At 48.6% G+C, this 22319-nt stretch overlaps 1 protein-coding gene across 3 annotated transcripts in view; it reads right to left on the reverse strand.

Annotated features, from left to right (window-relative positions):
- bmpr1ba (bone morphogenetic protein receptor type 1Ba) overlaps positions 1-22319 on the reverse strand; it is a 162419-nt gene that overhangs the window by 114196 nt on the left and 25904 nt on the right. Inside the window, exon 2 of one of the 3 annotated variants that reach the window (XM_014172484.3) lies at positions 11248-11313. The exons of the other annotated variants lie outside the window; for them this stretch is intronic. The gene's annotated coding sequence lies outside the window, so the exon portion shown is untranslated. The remainder of the gene's footprint in view (positions 1-11247; positions 11314-22319) is intronic. 3 annotated transcript variants of the gene reach the window in all.

Consider the following 22319-nt stretch of genomic DNA (forward strand, 5'->3'; position numbering starts at 1 on the left):
GTATTGAAAATCCTGCTGTTCAACCTAACATTCCATTGATGTTTAATGTCATTCGTCTCGACGTATTTTTGCCCGGTGATGGTTATGCTCCAGATCTTTCTGCTTTAGATTCAGGAGGAATCCGCCACGTTCTCTTTCACGCCCCAGCCCAAATGTGTGGGGGCTACACTAGCTATTTTTACAGTGCTTGTAAAGACGTTAGGATTTTACCATGCTTATTTTATTTGACAGCCTTCACCCAACATGTTGAGCCTGCATCCTCCTACAGAGCTTGGTCTGAGCCAAGCCAAACTCAGGAAACTTAAATGCTTATTGTTTCGTGTCAGGGATAGTCAATTAGATCACTCCTTTTTCTCTTTGCAATCAACAATTTCAACGAACATCAAGAACAAGTTTTATCTAATTGTCAACTGACAGAAACAACGTTAGCGTAACATTCCAACCACAACAACTTTAGTCAACAACTCATTTCTCTCTTAGACAACAGACACCTTTTTTTTCTCCTTCATCCAGCCAGGCAGCCCCTCGTAAATCGCTCCAGACTGCAAGGCAGGCCTCTCTCTCTCTCTCGGACATCTGATAGTGATTAAAACATGGCCTGAGAGTGGCTTCAACACCACACCTCTTAGGCTGCATCCCGGATGGCACCCTACATAGTCCACACCTTTTGTCCAGGACCCATACAGCTCTGGTCAAAAAGGTGTGCACTACAGGGAACAGGGTGCCATTCAGGACACAGGCTTACTTTCAGCCATGAAAGACCCCATGCCCCCCCCCCATCCCCCTCTTCCGTTCCCAGTCCCTCACACACCCTGCCATTCAGGACGCAGCCTTACGTTCAGCCATGAAAGACCCCACGCCCCCCATTCCTTCCTCCACCTCTCCGTCCCCTGGAACAGTCACGCTTCTGTGCACTGTTGATTAGCTAGAACCTGAGGAGCTGGCTGAAGGGACTTTATTGTGTTGGTTAAAATGTAAAGAGCGTATCTGATGTCCAGAAAGAAGCCCTGCTATCTGAGGAAGGAAACCTTTTTTCTATATTTCATGATTCACCTTCTTATGATCCAATATCTGTGTGTATGTTTATGCTTATCATGTTACACACTGGTAGATCCAACAAGCCTTGCTATACCTGCCTGACTGAATGCATGGAGACATCCTGTCCGAGACCGTTCTTACAGGATGTAGTATAGCTCTACTGTTGAGAAGAATCTCTTTTAAACATATACAAACACACACACACAGTCCAGGTGTGTGTGTGCCCATGCGTGTGCATGCATGTGGGTAAATGTGTGGGAGGTGTTCAGTTATTTGTTTTGGCTGATTCCATAATCCTGCAGCATGTGCTTGAACCCATTATAGATTGTGAAGAAAGTGGACAGTCCCACTCCTTAGTATCAAAAGCAATCCAAAGAGCGTATCACACATTTTTCCATCGGCAGTTCCAAAACCTAAATATAGCTTGACACACTTCTGAACACCACTCATTGGTCAACATAGCTTATTTAAAACAACTGGGGACCTGACAACCACCGGACTAATGGCCGCAGTGCACGTTCCAGGCTGACTACATTGCAGACAATGCATTGCATTAACCAATACAATGTTTGCAGTCGGGCATCAGACTGATTATATGATGTGGTGAGCTGATATGGTGAACCCCTATCCAGGCGTTGTGAGATCTGGCATTTGTTTACAATAATAGTCAGACTGAAAACAAAGCCAGTCTCTTCACTGGCTTACGAAGGTCATCAGGGTCTGTGGGGTATTGTTCAGAAACAACAACACAACGATCTCACTAGACCTGGTGTGAAAACAACATGAGTATTGTGGTAGCGGCAGATCCCGTTGTTTTGCTTTATGCTTGTGGAATGCTAATTGAACGTGACAGCTCAGTAAAATCCCACACACTGAGCTAGAGGAGACGGAGCCCACTGACAGTCAGAGTAACCCAGACAGTTTACAGGCTGCATCTCATTTCATTTCAGCACATCTGTCAAAGTCCTTTTAGAGAATGGTCAAGCCCATGGACTTTTCTTTGTGAAAAACTAAAGACACTTGAAGAGTGATTTCACTATATGACATCCTTAGAATACATGCGCGCTTATTGCCTTTAGACTACAAAATACTACATTTATTATCATCTGTGTCGGCAGAGCAGGTTATTGCAGTAACAGGTAGCATGTACACTGCATCATTAACTCACTGTCTAAATTAGGTTTGATATTTTAAATGTTATTGTTTCATTTGTAGAAAAGAAAAAAGAAAAGGTCCGTGTGTCAGAATCAACTCTCCCCCTCTCTACCCGGGGCTGGGATACATTTACACAGGAAACTATGTGGACAAGGTTCATAAGTTTGGGGTTGTAAAACAGCGCTCGGAGCATATCACATTGACTATAAAACCCTTAGTGTGAGGAGGAGGAGGAGGGCAGTGACTATAAAACCCTTAAGTGTGAGGAGGAGGAGGAGGGGCAGTGACTATAAAACCCTTAGTGTGAGGAGGAGGAGGAGGAGGGGCAGTGACTATAAAACCCTTAGTGTGAGGAGGAGGAGGAGGAGGGGCAGTGACTATAAAACCCTTAGTGTGAGGAGGAGGAGGAGGAGGAGGAGGGCAGTGACTATAAAACCCTTAGTGTGGGGGAGGAGGAGGAGGAGGGCAGTGACTATAAAACCCTTAGTGTGAGGAGGAGGAGGAGGGCAGTGACTATAAAACCCTTAGTGTGAGGAGGAGGAGGAGGGCAGTGACTATAAAACCCTTAGTGTGAGGAGGAGGAGGAGGGGCAGTGACTATAAAACCCTTAGTGTGAGGAGGAGGAGGAGGGCAGTGACTATAAAACCCTTAGTGTGAGGAGGAGGAGGAGGCAGTGACTATAAAACCCTTAGTGTGAGGAGGGAGGAGGGCAGTGACTATAAAACCCTTAGTGTGAGGAGGAGGAGGAGGAGGAGGGCAGTGACTATAAAACCCTTAGTGTGAGGAGGAGGAGGAGGGCAGTGACTATAAAACCCTTAGTGTGAGGAGGAGGAGGAGGAGGAGGAGGGGCAGTGACTATAAAACCCTTAGTGTGAGGAGGAGGAGGAGGAGGGGCAGTGACTATAAAACCCTTAGTGTGAGGAGGAGGAGGAGGAGGAGGGCAGTGACTATAAAACCCTTAGTGTGAGGAGGAGGAGGGCAGTGACTATAAAACCCTTAGAGGAGGGGCAGTGACTATAAAACCCTTAGTGTGAGGAGGAGGAGGAGGGGCAGTGACTATAAAACCCTTAGTGTGAGGAGGAGGAGGAGGGGCAGTGACTATAAAACCCTTAGTGTGAGGAGGAGGAGGAGGAGGGGCAGTGACTATAAAACCCTTAGTGTGAGGAGGAGGAGGAGGAGGAGGGCAGTGACTATAAAAACCTTAGTGTGAGGAGGAGGAGGAGGGGCAGTGACTATAAAACCCTTAGTGTGAGGAGGAGGAGGAGGAGCAGTGACTATAAAACCCTTAGTGTGAGGAGGAGGAGGAGGAGCAGTGACTATAAAACCCTTAGTGTGAGGAGGAGGAGGAGGAGCAGTGACTATAAAACCCTTAGTGTGAGGAGGAGGAGGAGGAGCAGTGACTATAAAACCCTTAGTGTGAGGAGGAGGAGGAGGGCAGTGACTATAAAACCCTTAGTGTGAGGAGGAGGAGGAGGAGCAGTGACTATAAAACCCTTAGTGTGAGGAGGAGGAGGAGGGGCAGTGACTATAAAACCCTTAGTGTGAGGAGGAGGAGGAGGAGGAGGGGCAGTGACTATAAAACCCTTAGTGTGAGGAGGAGGAGGAGGAGGGGCAGTAACTATAAAACCCTTAGTGTGAGGAGGAGGAGGGCAGTGACTATAAAACCCTTAGTGTGAGGAGGAGGAGGAGGAGGAGGGGCAGTAACTATAAAACCCTTAGTGTGAGGAGGAGGAGGGCAGTGACTATAAAACCCTTAGTGTGAGGAGGAGGAGGAGGGGGAGGGCAGTGACTCGGTCTGTATTCATTAAGTCAGCAGTTATTAATTAAAACACTAAAGGGAACCTTAATGTGACCAAAGCAGTCTTTCTCCCAGACCTCACCTCCTATTGGTTCCTTGAAAGCAGGTTGTGGTGAGCCATTTATATTCAGTGTAAGTCCCAAATGGCGCCCTTTTACCTACATTGTGCCTCATCCCTATCGGCCCTGGTCAAAAGTTGCGTGCTATGTAAGGAGTAGGGTTCTAGTTGGGACGTAGCCTCAGTAACCCATACAAGGCGCCAAGAACAATACAGTGGTGAACCATTACGCAGCTCCAAGCTTTCAGTTCAAATGTCTCTGAGTGTGTGTGTCTAAGTGTATATCTGTGTGTGTGTGTCTGTCTGTTAGTCTGAGTGTGTCTGACTGAGTGTGAGCATGACAAACTGCTAGAAAAACTTCAGTAATTTTCAAACAAGAGTAAATCTGGTAGTGTTTCTGTAGATCACTTGTGTGTGCGTCATTGCGTCTGTGCACTTGCAAGAAGTGCGTTTGTAAATTTGTGTGTATGTTTGTGTGTGCGAGTATGTAGAGTGCCTTTGGAAAGTATCCAGACCCTTCCCCTTTTTACACATTTTGTTTTACACGTTACAGCCTTATTAAAAAAATGGATAAAAATGTTTAAAACATCCTCAGCGATCTACACACAATACCCCATAATGACTAAGCGAAAAAACACATTTTTAGAATTTTTTGCAAATGTATTCAACTTTTAAAAAAAAATGAAATATCAAGTATTCAGACCCTTTGTTCTGAGACTCGAAATTGAGCTCAGGTGCATCCTGCTTCCATTGATCATCCTTGAGATGTTTTACAATTTGATTGAAGTCCACCTGTGGTAAATTCAATTGATTGGACATGATTTGGAAAGGCACACACCTGACTATATAAAGGTCCCACAGTTGACAGTTTCTGTTCAATGTTCTGTTAAATCCTACTAATGTTTGTGTACTAAAATATCCTTCTTTAAGCCTAGGCATTGTGCTTGAGTTAGTTAAAGAAACTAACTCAAAAGATAAGATAAGATAACAACAACATTAACCTGTTGGGGCTGGGGGGCAGTATTTGCACGGCCGGATAAAAAAAATGTACCTGATTTAAACTGGTTACTACCCTTGCCCAGAAACGAGAATATGCATATAATCAGTAGATTTGGATAGAAAACACTCTAAAGTTTCTAAAACTGTTTGAATGGTGTCTGTGAGTATAACAGAACTCATATGGCAGGCCAAAACCTGAGAAGATTCCATACAGGAAGTGCCCTGTCTGACAATTTGTTCTCCTTCTGTGGCATCTCTATCGAAAATACAGCATCTCTGCTGTAACGTGACATTTTCTAAGGCTTCCATTGGCTCTCAGAAGGCGCCAGAAAGTGGAATGAAACAACAGGAGATTTTGTGAGTGGTCAGGCTGAGAACAGTGACACTGGAGATGCGCGTTCATGTGAATTCTCCATGTTTTTCTTTTTCTCTTTGAATGAATACAATGTCGCCCGGTTGGAATATTATCGCTATTTTACGAGAAAAATAGCATAAAAATTGATTTTAAACAGCGTTTGACATGCTTCGAAGTACGGTAATGGAATATTTAGAAATGTGTCACGAAATGCGCGTCACCCTTCGGATCCTGACCTGAACGCACGAACAAAACGGAGCTATTTGAATATTACTATGGATTATTTGGAACCAAAACAACATTTGTTGTTGAAGTAGAAGTCCTGGGAGTGCATTCTGACGAAGAACATCAAAGGTAATCCAATTTTTCTTATAGTAAATCTGAGTTTGGTGAGGGCCAAACTTGGTGGGTGTCAAATTAGCTAGCCGTGATGGCCGGGCTATGTAGTCAGAATATTGCAAAATGTGCTTTCGCCGAAAAGCTATTTTAAAATCTGACACCGCGATTGCATAAAGGAGTTCTGTATCTATAATTCTTAAAATAATTGTAATGTATTTTGTGAACGTTAATCGTGAGTAATTTAGTAAATTCACCGGAAGTTTGCAGTGGGTATGCTAGTTCTGAACATCACATGCTAATGTAAAAAGCTGTTTTTTCATATAAATATGAACTTGATTGAACAAAACATGCATGTATTGTATAACAATGTCCTAGGAGTGTCATCTGATGAAGATCAAAGGTTAGTGCTGCATTTAGCCGTGGTTTAGGTTTTTGTGACATATATGCTTGCTTTGAAAATGGCTGTGTGATTATTTTTGGCAGGGTACTCTCCTGACATAATCTAATGTTTTGCTTTCGTTGTAAAGCCTTTTTGAAATCGGACAATGTGGTTAGATTAACAAGAGTCTTGTCTTTAAAATGGTGTAAAATAGTCATATGTTTGAGAAATTGAAGTTATAGCATTTTTGAGGTATTTGTATTTCGCGCCACGCGATTCCACTGGTTGTTGACTAGGTGGGACGCAAACGTCCCACCTCGCCCAGGGAGGTTAAGAGAGGTCTGTTCTAACTGTTCTGTGTGTGTGTAGAGTGACCCATGGATGTCTGGGCACTCAGCCAAGAATATGACTGGTTCTTCTTGATCCTAGACAGAGTAAAGGTTATATCCTGCACACCAGTAACAGAGCTATTCTGTTTTGGACTTTTGGAGCCTGTTTCTGGGGAAAGATTGTGGTGGAGAAATCAGAATTAGCTAAGTAACAAAGATAATTAAGATGTCTTATCTGCAGAATATGCTTATACGATTAAACTGTTGAACTCTGACATTAGAATGTCTCCTTTCGGACTCAGGAGTTGGCAGCTGTACTTCCTCCCATATGTGCCTCAGTCACCTGGGGTCCAGAGAGGAGAGAAGTCAAGCTTGTCTATCACGTCCCTGCTGCTATGCAGAATATCAGCAAGGAGTATGGCAAAGGAGGTCAGAAGAAAACATTGTTTCCATATGTGAACTATATGTCTTTATTGAAAACCATGTGAAGGGATGGCGTGAGTAATGGGGAACCAATCACTTGTCTCCACAGTGTCTGTGCATCAGTCACCTCCTCCTAGGGGGAGATTGTTCTCTCCAATAGTTCAAGGTGGAAAACTAAGTAACAACAAATGTCCTAAGTTCTTAGTACTGAACAAAACAACAAGTTCTTTGTATTTGGGGCCGAAGGTCTGGCACAGGATGTGTGGGCTTGGTGTTTGGAACCACTGTACGTCATCTCTGAGGTTGCACCTATCCTGACCTATCCTGAGATAGTATATAACCCAGAAGCTAACTCCACTCGGGGCTCTCACTCCACCTGAAAATAGCCGAGAGGATCTGCAGAGAAGAATGGAAGAAACAAGCTTGCAGCGTCATACCCAAGAAATCTTGAGGCTGTAATCGCTGCCAAAGGTGCTTCAACAAAGGACTGAGTAAAGGGTCTGAATACTTACAGTATGTGAACGTGATTTCAGTTTATATTTTGAATAAATTATCAAAAAATTCTAAAAACCTGTTTTTGCATCATGGGGTATTGAGCGTAGATTGTTGAGGGGGAAAAACAATTTAATATATTTTAGAATAAAGCTTTAACGTAACAAAATGTGGAAAAAGTCAAGGGGTCTGAATGCTTTACCGAAGGCACTGTATGTGTACGTGCGCACGCATGTGTATCCCTTCAAATGATCAACCCTCGTCAAGACAATGGATCAGTCTCGCTGTACAGGACCAGATCAGTCTCGTGTGTAGAGGGCCAGGTCAGTCTCGTGTGTAGAGGACCAGGTCAGTCTCGTGTGTACAGGGACCAGGTCAGTCTCGTGTGTAGAGGACCAGGTCAGTCTCGTGTGTAGAGGACCAGGTCAGTCTCGTGTGTACAGGACCAGGTCAGTCTCGTGTGTACAGGACCAGGTCAGTCTCGTGTGTAGAGGACCAGGTCAGTCTCGTGTGTACAGGACCAGGTCAGTCTCGTGTGTACAGGACCAGGTCAGTCTCGTGTGTAGAGGACCAGGTCAGTCTCGCTGTACAGGACCAGATCAGTCTCGTGTGTAGAGGACCAGGTCAGTCTCGTGTGTACAGGACCAGGTCAGTCTCGTGTGTAGAGGACCAGGTCAGTCTCGTGTGTAGAGGACCAGGTCAGTCTCGTGTGTAGAGGACCAGGTCAGTCTCGTGTGTACAGGACCAGGTCAGTCTCGTGTGTAGAGGACCAGGTCAGTCTCGTGTGTAGAGGACCAGGTCAGTCTCGTGTGTAGAGGACCAGGTCAGTCTCGTGTGTACAGGACCAGGTCAGTCTCGTGTGTAGAGGACCAGGTCAGTCTCGTGTGTAGAGGACCAGGTCAGTCTCGTGTGTAGAGGACCAGGTCAGTATCGTGTGTAGAGGACCAGGTCAGTATCGTGTGTAGAGGGCCAGGTCAGTCTCGTGTGTAGAGGACCAGGTCAGTATCGTGTGTAGAGGGCCAGGTCAGTCTCGTGTGTAGAGGACCAGGTCAGTCTCGTGTGTAGAGGACCAGGTCAGTCTCGTGTGTACAGGACCAGGTCAGTCTCGTGTGTAGAGGACCATTTTCCTGTCACTGGGCAGATAATAGGAGCTCATTTTCTGAGTGGACTGCCTGGCAACAAAGGGATTGGATATGCTCGGTCCCGTGAGCACGCCCCTCCTTTTTCTTCTTGAATGAATATGCTATTGTCCGGTTGGAATATTATCACAATTTTACGTTAAAAATACCATAAAGATAGATTTTAAACAGCATTTGACATGCTTCTAAGTACGGTAATGGAACATTTTGACTTTTCATCTCTCGTTCCGCGATCGCGCGTTATGCCTTTGGATAAGTGATCTGTATGCACAAACAAAACGGGAGGTATTTGTACATAAATATGGATTATTTTGAACAAAAACAAAATTTCTTGTGGAAGTAGCAGTCCTGGGAGTGCATTCTGACAAAGATTAGCAAAGGTAAGAGAATATTTCTAATACTAATTCTGAGTTTAGGTTGCCCTGAACTTGGCGGGTGTCTGAATAGCTCGCCGTGATGGCTGAGCTATGTACTCAGAATATTGAAAAATGTGCTTTCTCCGTAAAGCTATTTTAAAATCTGACAAGGCGGTTGCATCCAGGGGTAGTCTATCTATAATTCTTTAAATAATTGTTATATATTTTGTCAACGTTTATGATGAGTTTTTTTGTAAATTGATGTGCACATTCACCAGGCGTTTTGGTGGGAATACATTTTCTGAACATCACGCGCCAATGTAAAATGCTGTTTTTGGATATAAATATGAACTTTATCGAACAAAACATACATGTATTGTGTAACAATGTCCTAGGAGTGTCATCTGATGAAGATCGTCAAAGGTTAGTGCTTCATTTAGCTGTGTTTTGGGTTTTATGGACACATGTCCTTGCTTGGAAAATGGCTGTGTGATTATTTTTGTCTATGTACTCTCCTAACAGAATCTAATGTTTTGCTTCAGCTGTAAAGCCTTTTTGAAATCGGACAATGTGGTTAGATTAACGAGAAGTTTCTTTAAAATGGTGTAAAATAGTTGTATGTTTGAGAAAGTTGAATTATGACATTTTGTTGTTTTTGAATTTTCCGCCCTGATATTTCACTGGCTGTGTACCGCAGGTACCTAGCCCATAGAAGTTAACTTCTATGGGCTACGTGTGACGCTAGCGTCCCACCTGCGAGAGACGAAAAGTCAAAATGTTCCATTACCCTACTTAGAAGCATGTCAAATGCTGTTTAAAATCAATCTTTATGGTATTTTTAACGTAAAATTGCGATAATATTCCAACCGGACAATAGCATATTCAGAAGGAACGGTGCGCTCACGTGACTGCGCATATCCAATCCCTTTGTTGCCAGGCAGACCACTCAGTAACTGAGCTCCTATACTCTGCCCAGTGACAGGAGAATGCTCAAACCACTTTCTGAAGGCTGTTGACAGCCAATGAAAGCCTTAGGAAGTGCAACGTCACCCCACAGACACTGTAGTTTCGATAGAGAATCAAAAGAAGAACTACAATTCTCAGACTTTCCACTTCCTGCTTGGATTTTTCTCAGGTTTTTGCATGCCATACGAGTTCTGTTATACTCACAGACACCATTCAAAAAACAGTTTTAGAAACTTCAGAGTGTTTTCTATCCAAATATGCTAATAATATGCATATTCTAGTTTCTGGGCCAGAGTAGTAACCTGTTTAAATTGGGTACGTTTTTCATCCGGCCGTGAAAATACTGCCCCCTAGCCCAGACAGGTTAAATATGAGAAACCACTAATAACAATCACAGCAAACAATTTCTCTACGGTTTTGGCAGTTGAGAACGTCCACTTTTGAGTGAATTTGCAGATCCCTCCCAATGCCCTGATTGGACCTTCTGATACTATAGGTGATGACACTTCCTGTTACAGGTCAAGGCACCACTGCAATGCAAAGTTCACTAGCCGATTGTCTGTCTGTCTGTCTGGATTGAGATGGGATCCAACAAGGGCCATGTGAGAGACATCTGCAGAACACCATATCTCGTTCTAGCAAAATAACAACAGCCGATTCCTCTGCAAATGATCTGGTCTGCCTTCCTCTCCTCCTCCTCCCACACAAACACCCAGTGCGTGTCTGTCTCTGCAGCCATGCTGCTGATTCCATTAGCTCTAATCTGGTTTATTCCACATCAGCATCGATGTGCTGGGAGGCCAGTCAGGGAGTGACCTGCTGGGAAGTTAGCTGTCAGACCGAGGGTACGAAGCTCTCAACATGAACCAGACCTGGTCTGGGGATAGGAGACAACACCCCACCAGACAACAAACAGAGAAGAGGAGGAAGAACAAGATTGTGTGCGTGTGTGATGCCAATTACTGTACAGTGTGGAGAGATATTTCATTCTATTCTGTTCTATTGAATCATTCTATTGAATCATTCTATTGAAGACTCAATAAGCAAACAATTATAGGACTGGAACACGATAAACAAAATCACAGGCCCCCAGATACACACGGAAATTCGATAAGTAAGCTGGATAACAATAAATTCAGTGGACAGGTAAGGGAACAAATAGAGAAACCGGATACAGTAATGTTCCATTTCGCACAATGACATAATTGTCATGGACCAACTTCCATGCACTCCTGTCTTCACAGGAAATAAAAACAATTTTTCATTGATCGAGTTTCTTTGAATTAACGACAGTAATCATTAGTTATCATATTGGCTCATTAGAACTTTGAGGTTCTCTCAATTAGGGAGAGTTCAGTTGCTATGTGAAAAGGAACTAGTACATCCCTGAATATACTGTATTGCTGATCAATCAGACTTACTGTTCAAAATAGGAATGTTGATTCATCTTTCATCCCATCTGTCAGAAGTAAAGCGCATGGGGAGCCCTGGGGAGAGAGATGGCAGTCGAGTGAGTAAGTGAAAGAAAGGAGGAAGGAAGAGGAGAGAAGAGCGGGGAGAGTGAGAGCGGGGAGAGCGAGGAGAGAGAGCGAGCAGAGAGAGCGAGCGAGAGAGAGCGAGCGAGAGAGAGCGGTGCGAGAAGAGAGCGGAGCGAGAGGAGAGTGGAGAGAAAGAAGAGAGCGAGGAGAGCAGAGCAAGAGAGCGGAGAGAGCGAGGAGAGAAAAGAGAGCAGAGAGAGAGCAGAGAGAGAGAAGAGAGCGGAGAGAAGAGAGTGAAGAGAGCGGAGAAAGAGAAGAGTGAGGAGAGAGCGAGAGAAGAGAAGAGAGTGAGGAGAGCGCGAGAAGAGAGCGAGAGAGAAGAGAGTGGAGAGAGCGAGGAGAGCGAGCGGAGAAGAGAGCGGAGCAAGAGAGCGGAGCAAGAGGAGAGAAAAGAGAGCAGAGAGAGAGCAGAGAGAGAGAAGAGAGAGAAGAGAGCGGAGAAAGAGAAGAGCGAGGAGAGAGCGGAGAAAGAGAAGAGCGAGGAGAGAGCGAGAGAAGAGAAGAGAGTGAGGAGAGCGCGAGAAGAGAGCGAGAGAGAAGAGAGCGAGAGAGAAGAGAGCGAGAGAGAAGAGAGCGAGGAGAGCGAGCGGAGAAGAGAGCAGAGAAGAGAGCGGAGCAAGAGAGCGGAGCAAGAGAGCGGAGCAAGAGAGCGGAGCAAGAGAGCGGAGCAAGAGAGCGGAGAAAGAGGAGAGAAGAGAGAGCAGAGAGAGAGCAGAGAGAGAGAAGAGAGAGAGAAGAGAGCGGAGAGAAGAGAGTGAAGAGAGCGGAGAAAGAGAAGAGCAAGGAGAGAGCGAGGAGAGAGCGCGAGAAGAGAGCGAGGAGAGCGCGAGGAGAGCGCGAGAGAGGAGCGAGAGAGGAGCGAGCGAGAAGAGAGCGAGAGAGGAGAGAGCGAGAGAGAGCGAGGAGAGCGAGAAGAGAGAGAAGAGCGTGAAGAGAGTGAAGAGAGCGAGAGGAGAGAGCGAAGAGAGCGAATAGAGCGAGAGAAGAGAAGAAAGCGAGAGCGAGAGAGGAGAGCTAGAGCAAGAGAGCTAGAGCGAGAGAGCTAGAGCGAGAGAGCTAGAGCAGAGAGCTAGAGCAGAGAGCTAGAGCAGAGAGCTAGAGCGAGAGGAGAGAGCTAGAGAAGAGAGCGAGAGCGAGAGAAGAGAGCGAGAGAAGAGAAGAGAGAAGAGAAGAGAGCGAGAGAAGAGAGCGAGGAGAGAGTGAGAGAGCAATGAGAGAGCGAGAGAAGAGAAGAGAGCGAGGAGAGAGAGAGAGGAGAGAGCGAGGAGAGAGAGAAGAGAGTTAAGAGAGTGAAGAGAGCGAGAGAAGAGAAGAAAGCGAGAGAGAAGAGAGCGACAGAGAAGGGAGCGAGAGAAGAGAGCGACAGAGAAGGGAGCGAGAGAAGAGAGCTAGAGCGAGAGAGCTAGAGCTAGAGCGAGAGAAGAGAGCTAGAGCTAGAGCGAGAGAAGAGAGCTAGAGCGAGAGAAGAGAGCTAGAGCGAGAGAAGAGAGCTAGAGCGAGAGAAGAGAGCTAGAGAGCGAGGAGAGAGTGAGAAGAGAGCGAGAAGAGAGCGAGAAGAGAGCGAGAAGAGAGCGAGAAGAGAGCGAGAAGAGAGCGAAGAGAGCGAAGAGAGCGAAGAGAGCGAAGAGAGCGAGAGAAGAGAAGAAAGCGAGAGAGAAGAGAGCTAGAGCAAGAGAGCTAGAGCGAGAGAGCTAGAGCGAGAGAGCTAGAGCGAGAGAGCGAGAGGAGAGAGCTAGAGCAAGAGGAGAGAGCGAGAGAAGAGAAGAGAGCGAGAGAGAAGAGAGCTAGAGCAAGAGAGCTAGAGCGAGAGAGCTAGAGCGAGAGAGCGAGAGGAGAGAGCTAGAGCGAGAGGAGAGAGAGCTAGAGCGAGAGGAGAGAGCGAGAGAAGAGAAGGAGAGCGAGAGAAGAGAGCGAGAGAAGAGAAGAGAGCGAGAGAAGAGAAGAGAGCGAGAGAAGAGAAGAGAAGAGAGCGAGAGAAGAGAAGAGAAGAGAGCGAGAGAAGAGAGCGAGAGAAGAGAAGAGAGCGAGAGAAGAGAGCGACGAGAAGAGAAGAGAGCGAGGAGAGAGTGAGAGAGCGAGGAGAGAGCGAGAGAAGAGAAGAGAGCGAGGAGAGAGTGAGAGAGCGAGGAGAGAGAGAAGAGAGTTAAGAGAGTGAAGAGAGCGAATAGGAGCGAGAGAAGAGAAGAAAGCGAGAGCGAGAGAGAAGAGAGTGACAGAGAAGGGAGCGAGAGAAGAGAGCGACAGAGAAGGGAGCGAGAGAAGAGAGCGAGAGAAGAGAGCTAGAGCGAGAGAAGAGAGCTAGAGCGAGAAGAGAAGAGAGCGCGAGAAGAGAAGAGAGCGAGAAGAGAAGAGAGCGAGAAGAGAAGAGAGCGAGAAGAGAAGAGTGAGAAAAGAGAGCAAAGAGAGCTAGAGAAGAGAAGAAAGCGAGAGCGAGAGAGAAGAGCGAGAGGAGAGCGACAGAAGAGAGCGAGAGAAGAAGAGAGCGAGAAGAGAAGAGAGCGAGAAGAGAGCGAGGAAGAGAAGAGAGCGAGAGAAGAGAGCGAGAGAAGACGAGCGAGAGAAGAAAAGAGAGCGAGAGAAGAGAAAAGAGCGAGAGAAGAGAGCGGAGATAAGAGAGTGAAGAGAGCGGAGAAAGAGAAGAGAGCGAGAGAAGAGAAGAGAGCGAGAGAAGAGAAGAGAGCGAGAGAAGAGAGCGAGAGAAGAGAGAGCGAGAGAAGAGAGCGAGGAGAGAGCGACAGAGGAGAGAGCGACAGAGAAGGGAGCGAGAGAAGAGAAGAGAGCGAGAGAAGAGAAAAGAGCGAGAGCGAGAGAAGAGAGCGGAGATAAGAGAGCGGAGAAAGAGAAGAGAGCGAGAGAAGAGAAGAGAGCGAGAGAAGAGAGCGAGGAGAGAGCGAGAGAAGAGAAGAGAGCGAGGAGAGAGCGAGAGAGGAGAGAGCGACAGAGAAGGGAGCGAGAGAAGAGAGCTAGAGCGAGAGAAGCGAGAGAAGAGAGCTAGAGCGAGAGAAGCGAGAGAAGAGTGCTAGAGCAAGAGAAGCGAGAGAAGAGAGCTAGAGCGAGAGAGCTAGAGCGAGAGAAGAGAGCTAGAGCGAGAAGAGAAGAGAGCGAGAAGAGAAGAGAGCGAGAAGAGAGCGAGAAGAGAGCGAGAAGAGAAGAGAGCGAGAAGAGAAGAGAGAGCAAAGAGAGCTAGAGAAGAGAAGAAAGCGAGAGCGAGAAAGAAGAGAGCGAGAGGAGAGCGACAGAGAAGAGAGCGAGAGAAGAAGAGAGCGAGAGGAGAAGAGAGCGAGAAGAGAAGAGAGCGAGAGCGAGAAGAGAGCGAGAGAGCGAGAGAAGAGAGCGAGAGAGCTAGAGCGAGAGAGAAGAGAGCGAGAGAAGAGAGCGAGAAGAGAAGAGAGCGAGAAGAGAAGAGAGCGAGAGAGGAGAGAGCAAAGAGAGCTAGAGAAGAGAAGAAAGTGAGGGGCGAGAGAGAAGAGAGCGAGAGGAGAGCGAGAGAAGAGAAGAGAGCGAGAGAAGAGAAGAGAGCGAGAGAAGAGAAGAGAGCGAGAGAAGAGAAGAGAGCGAGAAGAGAAGAGAGCGAGAAGAGAAGAGAGCGAGAGAGCTAGAGTGAGAAGAGAAGAGAGCTAGAGCGAGAAGAGAAGAGAGCGAGAGAAGAGAAGAGAGCGAGAAGAGAAGAGAGCGAGAAGAGAAGAGAGCGAGAGAGCTAGAGCGAGAAGAGAGCGAGAGAGCGAGAGAAGAGAAGAGAGCGCAAGAGAAGAGAGCGAGAAGAGAACGAGAAGAGAGCGAGAAGAGAAGAGAGCGAGAAGAGAAGAGAGAGCAAAGAGAGCTAGAGAAGAGAAGAAAGCGAGAGCGAGAAAGAAGAGAGCGAGAGGAGAGCGACAGAGAAGAGAGCGAGAGAAGAAGAGAGCGAGAGGAGAAGAGAGCGAGAAGAGAAGAGAGCGAGAAGAGAGCGAGAGAGCGAGAGAAGAGAGCGAGAGAGCTAGAGCGAGAGAGAAGAGAGCGAGAGAAGAGAGCGAGAAGAGAAGAGAGCGAGAAGAGAAGAGAGCGAGAGAGGAGAGAGCAAAGAGAGCTAGAGAAGAGAAGAAAGTGAGGGGCGAGAGAGAAGAGAGCGAGAGGAGAGCGAGAGAAGAGAAGAGAGCGAGAGAAGAGAAGAGAGCGAGAGAAGAGAAGAGAGCGAGAGAAGAGAAGAGAGCGAGAAGAGAAGAGAGCGAGAGAGCTAGAGTGAGAAGAGAAGAGAGCTAGAGCGAGAAGAGAAGAGAGCGAGAGAAGAGAAGAGAGCGAGAAGAGAAGAGAGCGAGAAGAGAAGAGAGCGAGAGAGCTAGAGCGAGAAGAGAGCGAGAGAGCGAGAGAAGAGAAGAGAGCGCGAGAGAAGAGAGCGAGAAGAGAGAATAGAGCAGTGCGAGAAGAGAGCTAGAGCGAGAGAAGAGAGCTAGAGCGAGAGAAGAGAAGAGAGCTAGAGCGAGAGAAGAGAAGAGAGCGAGAGAAGAGAAGAGAGCGAGAGAAGAGAAGAGAGCGAGAGAAGAGAAGAGAGCGAGAGAAGAGAAGAGAGCGAGAGAAGAGAAGAGAGCGAGAGAAGAGAGCAAGAAAAGAGAGCAAGAGAAGAGAGCAAGAGAATAGAGCAGTGCGAGAAGAGAGCAAGAGAATAGAGCAGTGCGAGAAGAGTGCGGAGCGAGAAGAGAGCAGTGCGAGAAGAGTGCGGAGCGAGAAGAGAGCGGAGCGAGAAGAGAGCGGAGCAAGAGGAGAGAGAAGAGTGGAGAGAGAGAGAGGAGAAGAGAGAGGAGAGTGAGAGCGAGGAGCGCGAGGAGAGTGAGACAGAGAAGAGAGCGAGAGGGAGAGAGAGGAGAGAGCGAGAGTGAGAAGAGAGCGAGAGTGAGACAGAAGAGAGCGAGAGTGAGACAGAAGAGAGCGAGAGTGAGACAGAAGAGAGCGAGAGTGAGACAGAAGAGAGCGAGAGTGAGACAGAAGAGAGCGAGAGTGAGACAGAAGAGAGCGAGAGGAGAAGAGAGCGAGAAGAGAAGAGAGCGAGAAGAGAGCGAGAGAGCGAGAGAAGAGAGCGAGAGAGCTAGAGCGAGAGAGAAGAGAGCGAGAGAAGAGAGCGAGAAGAGAAGAGAGCGAGAAGAGAAGAGAGCGAGAGAGGAGAGAGCAAAGAGAGCTAGAGAAGAGAAGAAAGTGAGGGGCGAGAGAGAAGAGAGCGAGAGGAGAGCGAGAGAAGAGAAGAGAGCGAGAGAAGAGAAGAGAGCGAGAGAAGAGAAGAGAGCGAGAAGAGAAGAGAGCGAGAGAGCTAGAGTGAGAAGAGAAGAGAGCTAGAGCGAGAAGAGAAGAGAGCGAGAGAAGAGAAGAGAGCGAGAAGAGAAGAGAGCGAGAAGAGAAGAGAGCGAGAGAGCTAGAGCGAGAAGAGAGCGAGAGAGCGAGAGAAGAGAAGAGAGCGCGAGAGAAGAGAGCGAGAAGAGAGAATAGAGCAGTGCGAGAAGAGAGCTAGAGCGAGAGAAGAGAGCTAGAGCGAGAGAAGAGAAGAGAGCTAGAGCGAGAGAAGAGAAGAGAGCGAGAGAAGAGAAGAGAGCGAGAGAAGAGAAGAGAGCGAGAGAAGAGAAGAGAGCGAGAGAAGAGAAGAGAGCGAGAGAAGAGAAGAGAGCGAGAGAAGAGAGCAAGAAAAGAGAGCAAGAGAAGAGAGCAAGAGAATAGAGCAGTGCGAGAAGAGAGCAAGAGAATAGAGCAGTGCGAGAAGAGTGCGGAGCGAGAAGAGAGCAGTGCGAGAAGAGTGCGGAGCGAGAAGAGAGCGGAGCGAGAAGAGAGCGGAGCAAGAGGTGAGAGAAGAGTGGAGAGAGAGAGAGGAGAAGAGAGAGGAGAGTGAGAGCGAGGAGCGCGAGGAGAGTGAGACAGAGAAGAGAGCGAGAGGGAGAGAGAGGAGAGAGCGAGAGTGAGAAGAGAGCGAGAGTGAGACAGAAGAGAGCGAGAGTGAGACAGAAGAGAGCGAGAGTGAGACAGAAGAGAGCGAGAGTGAGACAGAAGAGAGCGAGAGTGAGACAGAAGAGAGCGAGAGTGAGACAGAGAAGAGAGCGAGAGTGAGACAGAGAAGAGAGCGAGAGTGAGAGTGAGGAGAGCGAGAGAGTGAGAGCGAGAGTGAGAGAGAGGAGAGCGAGAGAGTGAGACAGAAGAGAGCGAGAGTGAGAAGAGAGCGAGAGTGAGACAGAGAAGAGAGCGAGAGTGAGACTGAAGAGAGCGAGAATGAGACTGAAGAGAGCGAGAGTGAGACTGAAGAGAGCGAGAGTGAGACTGAAGAGAGCGAGAGTGAGACTGAAGAGAGCGAGACAGAAAAGAGAGTGAGACAGAGAAGAGAGCGAGAGTGAGACAGAGAAGAGAGCGAGAGTGAGACTGAAGAGAGCGAGACAGAGACTGAAGAGAGCGAGACAGAGACTGAAGAGAGCGAGAGTGAGAGAGCGAGGAGAGCGAGACAGAGAAGAGAGCGAGACAGAGAAGAGAGCGAGACAGAAGAGAGCGAGACAGAGAAGAGAGCGAGACAGAGAAGAGAGCGAGACAGAGAAGAGAGCGAGACAGAGAAGAGAGCGAGACAGAGAAGAGAGCGAGAGTGAGACAGAGGAGAGTGAGACAGAGAAGAGAGCGAGAGTGAGACAGAGAAGAGTGAGACAGAGAAGAGTGAGACAGAGAAGAGAGTGAGACAGAGAAGAGAGCGAGAGTGAGACTGAAGAGAGCGAGAGTGAGACAGAGAAGAGAGCGAGAGTGAGACTGAAGAGAGCGAGACAGAAGAGAGCGAGACAGAAGAGAGTGAGACAGAAGAGAGCGAGAGCGAGGAGACAGAAGAGTGAGACAGAAGACAGCGAGAGCGAGGAGACAGAGAAGAGAGCGAGAGTGAGACAGAAGAGAGCGAGAGTGAGACAGAAGAGAGCGAGAGTGAGACAGAAGAGAGCGAGAGTGAGACAGAAGAGAGCGAGAGTGAGACAGAGAAGAGAGCGAGAGTGAGAGTGAGGAGAGCGAGAGAGTGAGAGCGAGAGTGAGAGAGAGGAGAGCGAGAGAGTGAGACAGAAGAGAGCGAGAGTGAGAAGAGAGCGAGAGTGAGACAGAGAAGAGAGCGAGAGTGAGACTGAAGAGAGCGAGAGTGAGACAGAGAAGAGAGCGAGAGTGAGACTGAAGAGAGCGAGAATGAGACTGAAGAGAGCGAGAGTGAGACTGAAGAGAGCGAGAGTGAGACTGAAGAGAGCGAGACAGAAAAGAGAGTGAGACAGAGAAGAGAGCGAGAGTGAGACAGAGAAGAGAGCGAGAGTGAGACTGAAGAGAGCGAGACAGAGACTGAAGAGAGCGAGACAGAGACTGAAGAGAGCGAGAGTGAGAGAGCGAGGAGAGCGAGACAGAGAAGAGAGCGAGACAGAGAAGAGAGCGAGACAGAAGAGAGCGAGACAGAGAAGAGAGCGAGACAGAGAAGAGAGCGAGACAGAGAAGAGAGCGAGACAGAGAAGAGAGCGAGACAGAGAAGAGAGCGAGAGTGAGACAGAGGAGAGTGAGACAGAGAAGAGAGCGAGAGTGAGACAGAGAAGAGTGAGACAGAGAAGAGTGAGACAGAGAAGAGAGTGAGACAGAGAAGAGAGCGAGAGTGAGACTGAAGAGAGCGAGAGTGAGACAGAGAAGAGAGCGAGAGTGAGACTGAAGAGAGCGAGACAGAAGAGAGCGAGACAGAAGAGAGTGAGACAGAAGAGAGCGAGAGCGAGGAGACAGAAGAGTGAGACAGAAGAGAGCGAGAGCGAGGAGACAGAGAAGAGAGCGAGGAGACAGAGAAGAGAGCGAGGAGACAGAGAAGAGAGCGAGGAGACAGAGAAGAGAGCGAGGAGACAGAGAAGAGAGCGAGGAGACAGAAGAGAGTGAGAGAGAGAGCAAAGAGAGCAAGAAGAGAGCGGCGCAAGAGGAGAGACGAGAGTAATAGAAGAGAGAAGAGTGGAGAGAGAGAGCGGAGAAGAAAGTGAAGAGAGCGAGGAGAGAGAAGAGAGAGAAGAGAGAGAAGAGAGAGAGCGAGAGTGAGACAGAGAAGAGAGCGAGAGGGAGACAGAGAAGAGAGCGAGAGGGAGACAGAGAAGAGAGCGAGAGGGAGACAGAGAAGAGAGCGAGAGGGAGACAGAGAAGAGAGCGAGACAGAGAAGAGAGCGAGAGGGAGACAGAGCGAGAGAGAGAGCAAAGAGAGCAAGAAGAGAGCGGAGCAAGAGGAGAGACGAGAGAGCGGAGAAGAAAGTGAAGAGAGTGAGAGCGAGGAGAGAGAGAGAGAGAAGAGAGTGAGAGCGAGGAGAGAGCGAGAGTGAGAGCGAGGAGAGAGCGAAGACAGAGAAGAGAGCGAGAGACAGAGAAGAGAGCGAGAGACAGAGAAGAGAGCGAGGAGAGAGCGAGAGACAGAGAAGAGAGCGAGGAGAGAGCGAGAGACAGAGAAGAGAGCGAGGAGAGAGCGAGAGACAGAGAAGAGAGCGAGAGCGAGAGCGAGAAGAGAGCGAGAGCGAGACAGAGAAGAGAGCGAGAGCGAGACAGAGAAGAGAGCGAGGAGACAGAAGAGAGCGAGGAGACAGAGAAGAGAGCGAGGAGACAGAGAAGAGAGCGAGGAGACAGAGAAGAGAGTGAGGAGACAGAGAAGAGAGCGAGAGAGAGAGAGCAAAGAGAGCAAGAAGAGAGCGGCGCAAGAGGAGAGACGAGAGAAATAGAAGAGAGAAGAGTGGAGAGAGAGAGCGGAGAAGAAAGTGAACAGAGCGAGGAGAGAGAAGAGAGTGAGAGCGAGGAGAGAGCGAGAGGGAGACAGAGAAGAGAGCGAGAGGGAGACAGAGAAGAGAGCGAGAGGGAGACAGAGAAGAGAGCGAGAGGGAGACAGAGAAGAGAGCGAGAGGGAGACAGAGAAGAGAGCGAGAGGGAGACAGAGAAGAGAGCGAGAGGGAGACAGAGAAGAGAGCGAGAGGGAGACAGAGAAGAGAGCGAGAGGGAGACAGAGAAGAGAGCGAGAGGGAGACAGAAGAAAGCGAGGAGACAGAGAAGAGAGCGAGGAGACAGAGAAGAGAGCGAGGAGACAGAGAAGAGAGCGAGGAGACAGAGAAGAGAGCGAGGAGACAGAGAAGAGAGCGAGAGAGAGAGCAAAGAGAGCAAGAAGAGAGCGGCGCAAGAGGAGAGACGAGAGAAATAGAAGAGAGAAGAGTGGAGAGAGAGAGCGGAGAAGAAAGTGAACAGAGCGAGGAGAGAGAAGAGAGTGAGAGCGAGGAGAGAGAAGAGAGTGAGAGCGAGGAGAGAGCGAGAGGGAGACAGAGAAGAGAGCGAGAGGGAGACAGAGAAGAGAGCGAGAGGGAGACAGAGAAGAGAGCGAGAGGGAGACGAGAAGAGAGCGAGAGGGAGACAGAGAAGAGAGCGAGGAGACAGAGAAGAGAGCAGAGAGAGAGCGAGGAGACAGAGAAGAGAGCGAAGAGAGCGAGGAGACAGAGAAGAGAGCGAAGAGAGCGAGGAGACAGAGAAGAGAGCGAAGAGAGCGAGGAGACAGAGAAGAGAGCGAGGAGAGCGAAAGAGAGCGAAGAGAGCGAGAGCGAAGAGAGAGAGAGATAGAGAGAAGAGAGAGAGAGATAGAGCGAGAGAGAGAGAGAGCGAGATAGAGCGAGAGAGAGAGAGCGAGATAGAGCGGAGAGAGAGAGAGAGATAGAGCGAAGAGCGAGAGAGAGATAGAGCGAGAGAGAGAGAGATAGAGCGAAGAGAGAGAGATAGAGCGGAGAGAGAGAGAGCGAGATAGAGCGAAGAGCGAGAGAGAGAGTAGAGCGAAGAGAGAGAGATAGAGCGAAGAGAGAGAGATAGAGCGAAGAGAGCGAGCGAAGAGAGCGAGAGAGAGAGAGAGAGAGCGAGAGAGAGCGAGAGAGAGCGAGAGCGAAGCGAGCGAAGAGAGCAAAGAGAGCAAAGAGAGCAAAGAGAGCAAAGAGAGCGAGCGCAAAGAGAGCGAGAGCAGAGAGCGAAGAGAGCGCGAGAGAGAGCGAAGAGAGCGAGAGACGAGCGAGAGAGAGCGAGAGAGAGAGCGAAGAGAGCGCGAGAGAGAGCGAAGAGAGCGAGAGAGAGCGAGAGGAGAGCGAGAGAGAGAGCGAGGAGAGAGAGCGAGGAGAGAGAGCGAGGAGAGAGAGCGAGGAGAGAGAGCGAGGAGAGAGAGCGAGGAGAGAGAGAGCGAGGAGAGAGAGAGCGAGGAGCAGAGAGAGCGAGGAGCAGAGAGAGCGAGAGGGAGAAAGAAGAGAGCGAAGAGAGACAGAGAAGAGAGCGAAGAGAGACAGAGAAGAGAGCGAAGAGAGACAGAGAAGAGAGCGAAGAGAGACAGAGAAGAGAGCGAAGAGAGCGAAGAAGAGAGTGAAGAGAGCGAAGAGAGCGAGCGAAGAGAGCGAAGAGAGCGAAGAGAGCGAGAGAGAGAGCAAAGAGAGCGAGAGAGAGAGCAAAGAGAGCGAGAGAGAGAGAGCAAAGAGAGCGAGAGAGAGAGAGCAAAGAGAGCGAAGAGAGCGAGAGCGAAGAGAGCGAGAGCGAAGAGAGCGAGAGCGAAGAGAGCGAGAGAGAGAGCGATGAGAGCGAAGAGAGACAGAGAAGAGAGCGAAGAGAGACAGAAGAGAGCGAAGAGAGACAGAAGAGAGCGAAGAGAGACAGAGAAGAGAGCGAAGAGAGACAGAGAAGAGAGCGAAGAGAGACAGAGAAGAGAGCGAAGAGAGCGAAGAGAGCGAGAGAGAGCGAGCGAAGAGAGCGAGAGAGAGAGCAAAGAGAGCGAGAGAGAGAGCAAAGAGAGCGAGAGAGAGAGCAAAGAGAGCGAGAGAGAGAGAGCAAAGAGAGCGAGAGAGAGAGAGCAAAGAGAGCGAAGAGAGCGAGAGCGAAGAGAGCGAGAGCGAAGAGAGCGAGAGAGAGAGCGATGAGAGCGAAGAGAGACAGAGAAGAGAGCGAAGAGAGACAGAAGAGAGCGAAGAGAGACAGAAGAG

This window comes from Salmo salar, chromosome 24 (genome assembly GCF_965601325.2).
Source record: "Salmo salar chromosome 24, fSalSal1, whole genome shotgun sequence".
NCBI lineage: Eukaryota > Metazoa > Chordata > Actinopteri > Salmoniformes > Salmonidae > Salmo > Salmo salar.